Source organism: Symphalangus syndactylus, chromosome 6 (assembly GCF_028878055.3).
Source record: "Symphalangus syndactylus isolate Jambi chromosome 6, NHGRI_mSymSyn1-v2.1_pri, whole genome shotgun sequence".
NCBI classification, from domain to species: domain Eukaryota; kingdom Metazoa; phylum Chordata; class Mammalia; order Primates; family Hylobatidae; genus Symphalangus; species Symphalangus syndactylus.
Window position 1 is genome coordinate 102,944,570 of NC_072428.2, and position 11,863 is coordinate 102,956,432.

Genomic DNA, 11,863 nt, shown 5'->3' on the forward strand with positions numbered 1-11,863 from the left:
ATACTTTATCTTTCAATCCAACACCTTAGGGATCATTCTAGTTTTCTCCATTTCCATATTTGCAATTTCTTTCTTCAACGGAACAACCTAGTCCCCATGATCTTATTTGTAAGTCCGCCTTTATGTAGACAGTCTCTCATCATCATCCCACCTCTATGGCTGGTGTGGATGCCCTCCTCAGCCCATGTCAGACCATCCTTTTTGTGGACTCCTTCTACGGGCTCTGATATTCTATGCCAGATACCCTTCCTCCCCTAACACACAATGAGTGACATCCAGTAATTTATTTTAAAATTTAAGATATATTTATCAGTCCTAAAACTTCCATTTGGTTCTGAAATATCCTATCTAGCCTCATGGAGCACAACTCCAGAGAGGCCTCAGAGATTGCTGGTAAATTGAGGAAGAAGGTAAGAAGTGGGGCTGATATTTGTGCAATTAATAATTGAAGATCTATCAACAAAATGCCCTTCTCCCCTATGCTCACGTGCTTATAGCCAGGTGTTTTACTCTCCAGGCAAAAAACTCAAACAGTTATCTAAAGGGCATGGAGGTATTTATACTTGAGAGTAAAGCCTGCCTTTTTCTGGCATGTGGAAAATCCCCATAATATAAAAGCTGGCTTCCCACCCTTTCACTTAAATATGAAGCCCTCTGGTTGACAGTTTCCACTATGGATAAAGAGATTTAAATCAGCCTTTTTAGCATTCACTTAGGCAGCACATATACCAGCCTTTTTATTACTCCCTCCTTAAACATGAATAGGTAGCCAAAGATCTTCAGCTATTTTAGAAAAGCCTGGAATTTAAAAGAGAAACAGAGGGAAACTAACATGAATGTCAACAAATGCCAAAGGAAGCAAAGGAAATTCAGAAATCCAAAGAGAACTTTAAAAAATCTCTCCTAATGCTATCTCTCCCCTATCTCCCCACCCACCGACAGGTCCCAGTGTGTGATGTTCCCCTCCCTGTGTCCATGTGTTCTCATTGTTCAACTCCCACTTATGAGTGAAAACATACCTAATATAGATGATGGGTTGATGGGTGCAGCAAACCACCATGGCACATGTATACCTATTTAACAAACCTGCACTTTCTGCACATGTATTCCAGAACTTAAAGTACAATTAAAAAAAAAAAAGGAAGTTCAAGGTCTTCTTTACTGTCTTCTAAATCTCTAACTTCTTACCATTAATCTGAATTTATGTGTCATTTCCATGTATATTTTTATAAAATATTACATTACTCTTACTCTCTTAAAATATTACTTTCATTATAGATGTATCCAAAATCAACATATAACATTGCTTTCCAAGTTTTAAAATTTTATATAAATGGTATCGTGCTTAATGTATTTACAACTTTAAAAAAAAGTATGTATGTTTTTGAGGTTTATCTATATCAGTCAGTAGAGCTCTAAATTTTTCATTTAAATGGATGTATAAATATGTTTATCCATTTTCCTGTAAACATTTATTTTGCTTCTTTAAGAAAACTTTTTTGCTATTACAAATGCTACAATATTCTTTAAAAAAATCTCTAATTAGCATTTAGACAAATCTAAGATGCTAAATCCATATCGTGAAAAAGGAATTATGAAGAATGAGAAAGAGTTCTTGGAAATTAAATGTATGATTGCTGGAGGAAAAAAAAAATCTCAGAAGTATTGGAAGGCAAACCCAAGAAAATCTTCCAACATGCAGAACAGCAGCAAAAAAACAAAAAACAAAAAACAAAAAAAAAAAACAAAACAAAAAATTAAGTCCTACATCCCAGTAGTAGGATATTAATAAAGTGAGCACACAGAAAATAGAGAAAAGAGAAATAATGGAAGATAATTCTCAGAGCTCTAGGAAGATACACATCTTCAAATGAAAAGGGCTTGCTATGGAATGCTAAGAATGATTACAATATATGCCCATGCCCCAAACCGTTATAATTTCAGAACCAAGGTAAAGAGAAGATATTTTAAGAGGATATCATAAAAGCTTCTGTAGAGAAAAAAAGACTAGAATATTGACCACCGGTAAAATGGAGCAATAAGGGGCAATGCCTGTAAGTTTCTATGGACTAGAATTACCTATCCAGTCATACCAGCAAGGACAGAGAACAGAATAATAACTCTATGGGACAAACATGGTATAAGAACATTTATGTTCCATGCATCATTTCTTTAGAACTTGCTTCGTAAAGTGTTCCAATCAAAATGAGCAAATGAAAGAGAAAGATGTGGGGTCCAGGAAATATTAGATCCAACACAGGAAAATAATCAAGGGAAGTCCTAGGATGGCAGCCTTGCAGAAGCTCTAGAGAATAAATGGTACTGACTAGAAGAGGCAGAGTGGGATCCAAGAGAAGGAATTTGGGGAAAACAAGATTCCATGCATTATATAATTTAATGGGGATTCAGGAAGAATATAAGAAAAATTAGGACTTCAGGTGGGATGAGGTAGACAATCAGAAACTTCAGGTGAAAAAGTTTACACAAAAGAGGAAATGTAGTCACAGCATATTTGGCTATGCTATGAACAATATAATGAAGTCATACTAATGGAATTGTTAGCTCTTAGAATCAACCATTAAATAAAGCAGGAAATTTGACTGTGGTTAGTTTACCAAAGAGACTAAAGTCACAAGTTGGTGGTAGTAGGGGAAGTAAAAGGTGAGGAAAGACCAGAAGTACTAATTCCCTCATCACAAAAGGAGGGGAGTCAAGAGATAGTGTCCACAACTGAAGAAATAAGAAATAGAGTTTTGAGTATATTAAAATGATGAAATAATTTTATAGAACCACTTGGAAGGATGAGTAAACTGTATAAGTGAAATAAGCCCTCATCTATCATAGTGGGCCATTAATAATATCTAAAGTTGACAAATTTAGAAAAAGACAGCATTATAAATTATAAAATAACACATTATTTACAGACATGGAGTTGATTACCATAAGAAATAATATTGGTTTCCTCTTGGGAGTGGGACTTGGGTCAGAAATGTTGGAATAGGGGACTGTTACATTTCATTATGATTCCTTCGGTATGATTTGATTCCCTTGATGCATTTAACTTTATTCTTAAGGGTATAAGATTAAACAAATTTATAGTCAAATTTCAGAAAATAGGGGAAAAAACTCAAAACACTTGGACTATAGATAACTACTGACATTTTACTTATGATTGTATTAAACTTATTTTACTACCCTGTTAAGAACTGAGATATTTATAATATTCATTCCCTAAAAAAATGCTGTCTCTGTATTTAGTAATCTTCTCTATATTTTAGTGCAGTTATGCTTTTCTTATAGGACCCAAATATTTCTGATTAATCTTACATTCTCTATTTCTGTTGGTAGAAGAATCTTTTTCCCATTATATTTCAAACAGTTATTGCTGGTGAAAAGGATGTTTAAGCAAAGTGAGAGAATCTCATCAAAAAAAGGGTAACTGAAAGAGTGGTAAGTCAGACAAAGAAGAAAAATGCCAAAGAAGAGGGTCAAGAACAACTCATATGACTCCGAAATCCCTTACCCACATTGGAGTTATAAAAAGTTCAGGAGCTGGAGACGAAAGGCAGATTTATAAAGAGGATTCCTTGGAGAGTTGTTATAATGCTGTGAGTACCCCCACTGGGAGGGGGTAATGGGGTGACTACCCCTCCCCTCAAATCCTAGTGGAAAGGGATTTAATTGGCCCTCAGAGAGATTGGTACATGGCCCTGCAGTTGGCAGGCCCAGTGCACTGGTGTTGATTCTTGTCCGTGAAACCAGAAGGACCACAGCATTGGCCAGGCGCTGAGAAATGAGGTCAACAGGCAGCTGTGGATCTGCATGGGTGCCCAGACTTGCAAGGACAAAGGTTGTGAGAGGGTTTCCCACAGACCACAGAGGGCCATGAATAGAGAGCCAGTATATGGCCATGGGAGGTCCTGCCCATGAGGGCCACCTGGATCAGCAAACCGACCTCAGTACAGAGAAGCTAGGGTATCAAATGAATTCCTAAAAGCCATGGAAAGAGTAAGGTAAAGAAGCAACTGCACAGGTGGGAGATCCCCAGTATCAGGAGTATCAGTGCACGATGCACTGTAAACATCAGAAGATGCAGTCTGCCAGAGCCAGGTTACCATGGCGCTAGTGAAGTTCAAACTCTTCTGCCTTCCTTATGCCTCTTTCCTCCCCTCCACCTCTCTTCCATCCCTTGAGGGGTCAAAGACTGCAAGCTGAAGAAGAAAGAGAAGAAACGAAGCAGCTATCCCTATTTCCTTCCCCAGCTAGAGGAGTTAAGAGTAGCTGTAATTTTGACGAGGTTGGAATCTTTGCCCTTTACGTGGAAATGGTCATTCTCATTACTACAGTGAGACTGTATCTTCAAAACATAACCTGGAAAAATAAAAAAAAAAGAAACAATTTGAATTTTCAGTCAACCTGCCAGAACAACCATACCTACCAAATTTAAAGGAACAGTGGGAAGTAAAGTTACTTTATAACTACACTTTGTAAGTCCTGATTATTCATCAGACCAGTTGCACTACTCTACTTCAGGAAACAAAAGAAGTGCACAGCTTTTCTCCCTTGCTCTTGTGACTTCTCTGTACCCTTTGCCATCTCGAAATCCCTATTGCTTTCATCTGGCTTTTGTCCCGTCGTCCCAAGGCTGAACTATTTCAATCTGCCTAACTCCTGAGTGATATTCAATTTAACAGTTTGCTAGGTTTTCATTTATTTTTCTTTCCAAGGGGCTGTCTTGGCTCTTCGCTCCTTTGGGTTCCACACACCTGACCAGCTAAGCTTCTGAGACACCATATCCCAATGTCAGACTCCTGTCACTGTCCAGGAGTAAGGGAAGGGAGTAATTACCTAACCCTAACAAGAGGATTGTTCTTCCAAAGAACAAAGCCAGGTTAACAACATTCAATTGTAAATGATACATTGGAATTGTGCCTTTTCTACCACACTGGATTAAACAAACTCGTCCAAAAAAAAAAAAAAAAAAAGGTTAGGTTATTACTCTTTTTTTTTGGACTGTGACAGTAGTTTAGTTCCTTGGAGTTTTTAGCTTTTCTCCAATTCTGACACTATGACCAAATCAGACATCTTGATGTATTTCAGGGTTTTACTGCTGAGCTTTACCCTCTATTTGTGATCAATAATAGGTCAGCCAAGACCCTCACTCCACATCCCATCCTTGGCTGCACCTACAGCTTTAGTTGTCACTTCTAAACGTAAGTATAGACCCTTGAGTGCAGCAGACTGCCAGAATCTCATCCTTTGACTGAAAAGTGACTTCCAAGGTAGCTGTTTCAGCCCATATTTTTCAGAGCTGAGATCTGAGCTCTGGTCTGGTGTAAACAAAACATTTTACTCTTCTGAAGCTACTGAGCCTGCCTCTCCAAATGTAACAGGAAGCCTGGTAACCTGCAAAGCATTCTCATTCAGAAATTCTATCTTAGGCATCAAATTCAAGGGCGGCAACAGAACGCAAAGCATTTCCAGTCTGAAGTCTGGCAGAAGATGCAAACAGGTGTCTCAAAAAAAAAAAAAAAAAAAAAAATTTCCTGAGCCTCTAGGGCTGAGTTTTGGGTCTGGTGGCTCTGCTGGGAAAGAGCTGGCTGACGACCCCGTGAAGGGGATGGTAGCAGTAGGTCATGGTTCCCTTCACTGTGGAGTTTAGATCATTTCTCAGGACTTTGTGTGGAATAACCAAGGCCTGAGGATGGAGTTCTTCAAAGGTTCAGGGGGTGGGAGTGGTGCCCCTTGACTGTGAAACTGTGTCATTCGTAATGAAGCAGAACTATCTATTCTACCAGTTACTGGGTAACACGGAATGAGAAAAGTCCTGCATATTAACTAGCATAGCTCCAGAATCCCTACTCTTTCTGAATTGATAAGCCTCACTTTGACGACAGAAGGCCATGTGGGGACCGCTCTTACTGTTTCACAGATGTTGGCCATGCAGCTCCGTTTACAGCTCTGCTGAAACAGCACTACTTGCAATGGGCCAAAAAAAGAAAAATCACAAAACAAAATGGTGCATGGTTTGCAAGTGGGCTGCTTACTTCACCCCTGGACTTCATAGCTCTGATCCTATTTTGCAGCACTGCCTGGGTAATAAGCGTTTTCCTATGTTTTGGCAAAACTAGAGTGACAAGCAAGTTCCTGCCTTTGGATTAAAGAGAGACTTAGTGATGCCACATAGTTATGTGGACCAAGCCTTGCACTCTAGACCTACCTCCCCACCAGCTGTAAGGCTCTCCCCTCTACCTGCCATGATCCTCCCATCTCCAACATGTTGTGGTGGGGATCAATGACATAAAAAGTCAGTTAAGCTGTTATATTCATTAGTCACTGTCCATGATTCTCTACTCTTGAGTATCTCTCCTGGACGCAAACCTGTGATTCATAAATAACATGGGAAAACATTTTTCATGCCAGATTTGTGCCACCAGCACGATCTATTCTCCCAGCTGAGCCTTGCTTCACTTGTGACTAACATGTTTTGAGACCAGCATGTATTTTGAACCCACGTGGAACTGGTTTTAAAAAAACACATAACATTTTCAGAGATTTACAAACAGTTCTAAATGACAGGAAGGTGACTGAGGAACAGCTAGAGATTTTGGAAACAGGCTAATCACAAGGCAACAAAATCAGTACACAGAAGTACTTACCACAGTGCTAGAACCTAGTGAAGAATAAGTAATAGCATTGTCATTTTTATTAAGTTGTTTCATGAGGAAGGAAAGAGAGGAATCCAAAGGTTAGGTGTTGTAAAGAATACCTCTTCTAATTAGGTAGGAAATAGGAGAGAACGTGTATCAGTACACATGGATGTGGATTACAAATTAAAATCCGTATCCTGTATTTTCCTTACCAATACCTAAGTGTGTAGAACAAATTATGTATAAGGACTTGGAAGGCAGGCCTGACAGGCTAACACAAGGAATGTATCCTTTATGGTGAAAGTTATATGGAGTATAGACAGATTGTTTTGGCAAAAATATGGAAGTTATATTGGAGCAAAATGAGGCTTGAGACAGGAGAATAAAAACAGTTAACAAGCTATAACAATAACTACCGGAAAAAATGGTGAAGGCCTTCATAGTGTAAAGGCAGTAGGAATGAAGATGAGGGGATGGTTATATAAAATACTAGGTAGGAGGTGGAATTAGTAGGACTTGGAGACTAATGGGATGTGGGTAACGAGGAAGAGGAAGAGTCAAGGATAAAGCCCAAATTTTCGTTTGAGTAATAAAGCATGAATGGTACTATCCACATGTACATGAATAGAGGGAACTAAGCAATTTGGATGAGGCTCTACCTGATTTGAATTTGAGTTTGAGGAACCTGTGAAATGAGATGTTTAGGACATGACTGAATACATGTACCTGGAGTGCCAGAGATGTCTAGGTTGGAGATGGCTGTTTGAGAATAATCAGTGGAACGTATTATAGCTGAAATCCCAGGTGTGAATGAGATTACTGAAAGCAGGTGATGGAATGAGCACAGAAGGAATACAAGAAAACCCAAAATATAGTGTAGAGAAAGAAGAGCTGGCAAAACACACTAAGGAATGTCCAGAAAAACAGAAAAATCAAGAAGAGTATTTACAGAAGCCAAAAAAAAAAAAAAAGGAAATAAAGGAAGTAGTTAAGAAATGCTCTAGAGATCAGATATCTCTTTATTTGGCAATATGGAGGTCACTGGTGATTTAGTAAGAACACTGTCAGTGGAGTGCCGAGGGGAACCAGATTGCTATGGATACAAGATAAAATGGAAGCTGAGAAATTGGAGACTGAGTACAGAACACTCACTTTCAAATAACCTCACTGTAAGCAAATAATAAAGATCTGATGTAAAATTGTGGGAGGATTTCTTTACTACTGAAAGGCCTTGAGAATGTTCATACTGTATTCTGAGGGAAAAGTGCCAGTAGAGACACTGAAGATACCAAATTGATAGGATTACAAAGCAGTTTTTTTTTTTTTTTTTTTTTTTTTTTTTTTAAGGAGTTTGGGGTTAGAGCTGAGTTTGATACCCAATTTCTTAGACATAGCTTTGTCATTTTGGTAAAGTTATGCGTCAGTTTCCTCATTCATAAAAGTATATCTACCATAAAAGGTGGGTGGGAGGATTCAACGAAATCAGTACACAGAAGTACTTACCACAGTGCTAGAACCTAGAGAACAATAAGTAATAGCCATTGTCATTTTTATTAAGTTGTTTCATGAGGAAGAAAAGAGAGGAATCCAAAGGTTAGGTGTTGTAACGAATACCTCTTCTAATTAGGTAGGAGAGAAATAGGAGAGAACGTGTATCAATACACATGGATGTGGATTACAAATTAAAATCCGTATCCTGTATTTTCTTACCAATACCCAAGTGTGTAGAACAAATTATGTATAAGGACTCTGAAGAATCTAGAAATATCTATTATAAAATCCCATTAAAATGGCATCTATCTGAAATTCTCTGTATAAACAAAATGATTTGTTTAGTGAAAATTCATTGTGCTATTTGTACTCCAAGTCAAAAGACAAAGTTTTTTGTTTTTTTTTTTTAACTTTAGAGTGTCATTAACATGCAATATTGGGTCCAAAGTGTTTGGGGGTGAGGAGGATGAATCAAATGACCCATTGCAAGATTAAAATTGCTTTGAGGAAGTCTATAGTTTATATTAAAAATTAATGCAAATTTTGTTCATCAATACATTGGTATGTGTTTTAATATAAAAATATTTTTGAACTTAGAAAAGTTTACTTGGCATTGAGTGAACACTGCTTGTCTAGGAAGCCATGTCATACTCATTTATCCCTTGCACACTGCTAAAAATCTTTAAGATAAATCAATGTCTTTTAGGTTAGACCAAATAAAAACAAAAGCTTACTAAAATTGTCTACTTCTAACTATTTTAAGTTCAAACTTATAAAATATTATGAGGTCATCATACAAGATGACTGGTCAACTTCATTTTTAAAATCAAAATGGCTTTTAGGGATTGAATATTTCAAAGCAAAAAACCTTACGGGTAGCCCACAGTTTTCAATTTTAAGTCAACTTTGGTCTAAGTAATAATAACAATATTTCCTAATAAACATAAATATAAATATCAACAGAATGGTTTCTCAATTACTGCTTAAACTTCATCATTTTATATTGTTTCTAGGTGTTATAATTAGTGAATAGGTAAGACAATATAAAAAAGGAGATACTTGTAGTTTCCCTAGCTTGTCCTTAACCTGCTTATGTTTATAGGCCTATTTTACTGACCTTCCAATTTAGTTGTCACTGATATACATAGTCAAATTCCTTCTTTGTTCATCAGTCAGACTTTTTCTTTTAATAATTTCTATTTCTGATAAATTTCCAATCTGTCTAGATATAATAGTGAGGAAATGAATGATTCAATCTTAATGATATTAGAGTCATGATGGAAATGGACTCAACCCACAAAAAGCCATTTTTTGGCAACATCAGCTATGTTTTCATTCAAACCAGTTCTGCAACAGTTTTTCCTTCCCTAGTCTTAACACTTATTACTCTTAACTACAAATTTGAGATTTGCTTTCCTTTTACGGATTCTGTAAGTTTTTACTAAATTACTTGCTTAATGAAGATCTTGAAATAATATCCATTTAAATAAAACTAAAGAAAATGTAGTAATTTACAATCAAGTTATTCCAATTTCTCCTTAGGATTCTAGATTTATTCACTCAGTCCAAAATGTTTATTAAATGCTTCTCATTATGGACAAGGCACTCTTCTCGGTAACTGTGTACCAGAAATACCAACATGTGTAAGCCTCTGCCTAAAAAGAGGTGACAGTCTAATAGTTTCCAATACAGGAGACATTCAAAAGTACTGACAGATCTAACTCCTTTGAGCACTTACTGTCAATTATATCTAATCACATTCTTAAAATTAAATCATTTTCTTCTGGCATACATTAACTATCATCACTTGTGGGAAAGTAATGTAGAATATTACTTTAAAAGAGACTAAGCTATAAATTTGAATACATATAAAAAAGCAGTACCCAAGAGTAAATATGTTTAAGCCCAAAATTACAAAATATCCAGTTACAAATAGATTCTAATAAAGATTTTACTCAAAAATCTACCCACTAATGCATTAAATATAAGTGAATTTTAATTAAGACTTTATTTTTTTCTTTTATTATTATTATACTTTAAGTTTTAGGGTACATGTGCACAATGTGCAGGTTTGTTATATATGTATACATGTGCCATGTTGGTGTGCTGCACCGATTAACTCGTCATTTAACATTAGGTGTATCTCCTAATGCTATCCCTCCCCCTCGCCCCACCCCACAACAGTCCCCAGAGTGTGATGTTCCCCTTCCTGTGTCCATGTGTTCTTACTGTTCAATTCCCACCTATGAGTGAGAACATGCAGTGTTTGGTTTTTTGTCCTTGTGATAGTTTGCTGAGGATGGTTTCCAGTTTCATCCATGCCCCTACAAAGGACATGAACTCATCATTTTTTATGGCTGCATAGTATTCCATGGGGTATATGTGCCACATTTTCTTAATCCAGTCTATCGTTGTTGGACATTTGGGTTGGTTCCAAGTCTTTGCTATTGTGAATAGTGCCACAATAAACATACGTGTGCGTGTGCCTTTATAGCAGCATGATTTATAATCTTTTGGGTATATACCCAGTAATGGGATGGCTGGGTCCAATGGTATTTCTAGTTCTAGATCCCTGAGGAATTGCCACACTGTCTTCCACAATGGTTGAACTAGTTTACAGTCCCACCAACAGTGTAAAATTGTTCCTATTTCTCCACATCCTCTCCAGCACCTGTTATTTCCTGACTTTTTAATGATCACCATTCTAACTGGTGTGAGATGGTATCTCATTGTGGTTTTGATTTGCATTTCTCTGATGGCCAGTGATGATCAACATTTTTTCATGCGTTTTTTGGGTGCATAAATGTCTTCTTTTGAGAAGTGTCTGTTCATATCCTTTGCCCACTTTTTGATGGGGTTGTTTTTTTCTTGTAAATTTGTTTGAGTTCTTTGTAGATTCTGGATATTAGCCCTTTGTCAGATGAGTAGATTGCAAACATTTTCTCCCATTTTGTAGGTTGCCTGTTCACTCTGATGGTAGTTTCTTTTGCTGTGCAGAAGCTCTTTAGTTTAATTAGATCCCATTTGTCAATTTTGGCTTTTGTTGCCATTGCTTTTGATGTTTTAGACATGAAGTCCTCGCCCGTGCCTATGTCCTGAATGGTATTGCCTAGGTTTTCTTCTAGGGTTTTTATGGTTTTAGGTCTAACATGTAAGTCTTTAATCCATCTTGAGTTAATTTTTGTTTAAGGTGTAAGGAAGGGATCCAGTTTCAGCTTTCTACATATGGCTAGCCAGTTTTCCCAGCACCATTTATTAAATAGGGAATCCTTTCCCCATTTCTTGTTTTTGTCAGGTTTGTCAAAGATCAGATGGTTGTAGATATGTGGCATTATTTCTGTAGAGGGCTCTGTTCTGTTCCATTGATCTATATCTCTGTTTTGGTACCAGTACCATGCAGTTTTGGTTACTGTAGCCTTGTAGTATAGTTTGAAGTCAGGTAGCATGATGCCTCCAGCTTTGTTCTTTTGGCTTAGGACTGACTTGGCGACGCGGGCTCTTTTTTGGTTCCATATGAACTTTAGTTTTTTCCAATTCTGTGAAGAAAGTCATTGGTAGCTTGATGGGGATGGCATTGAATCTATAAATTACCTTGGGCAGTATTGCCATTTTCACGGTATTGATTCTTCCTACCCATGAGCATGGAATGTTCTTCCATTTGTTTGTATCCTCTTTTATTTCATTGAGCAGTGGTTTGTAGTTCTCCTTGAAGAGGTCCTTCA

The 11,863-nt window shown here is 37.2% G+C and overlaps 1 long non-coding RNA gene across 5 annotated transcripts in view; it reads left to right on the plus strand.

Moving 5' to 3' along the window:
• The window catches only part of LOC129484906 (uncharacterized), a 210,234-nt gene that overhangs the window by 141,324 nt on the left and 57,047 nt on the right, over nt 1-11,863 (plus strand). For 3 of the 5 annotated variants that reach the window (XR_010121583.1, XR_010121579.1, XR_010121582.1), the window contains one exon: nt 3,380-3,608. The exons of the other annotated variants lie outside the window; for them this stretch is intronic. This is a non-coding gene — a long non-coding RNA (uncharacterized lncRNA). The remainder of the gene's footprint in view (nt 1-3,379; nt 3,609-11,863) is intronic. 5 annotated transcript variants of the gene reach the window in all.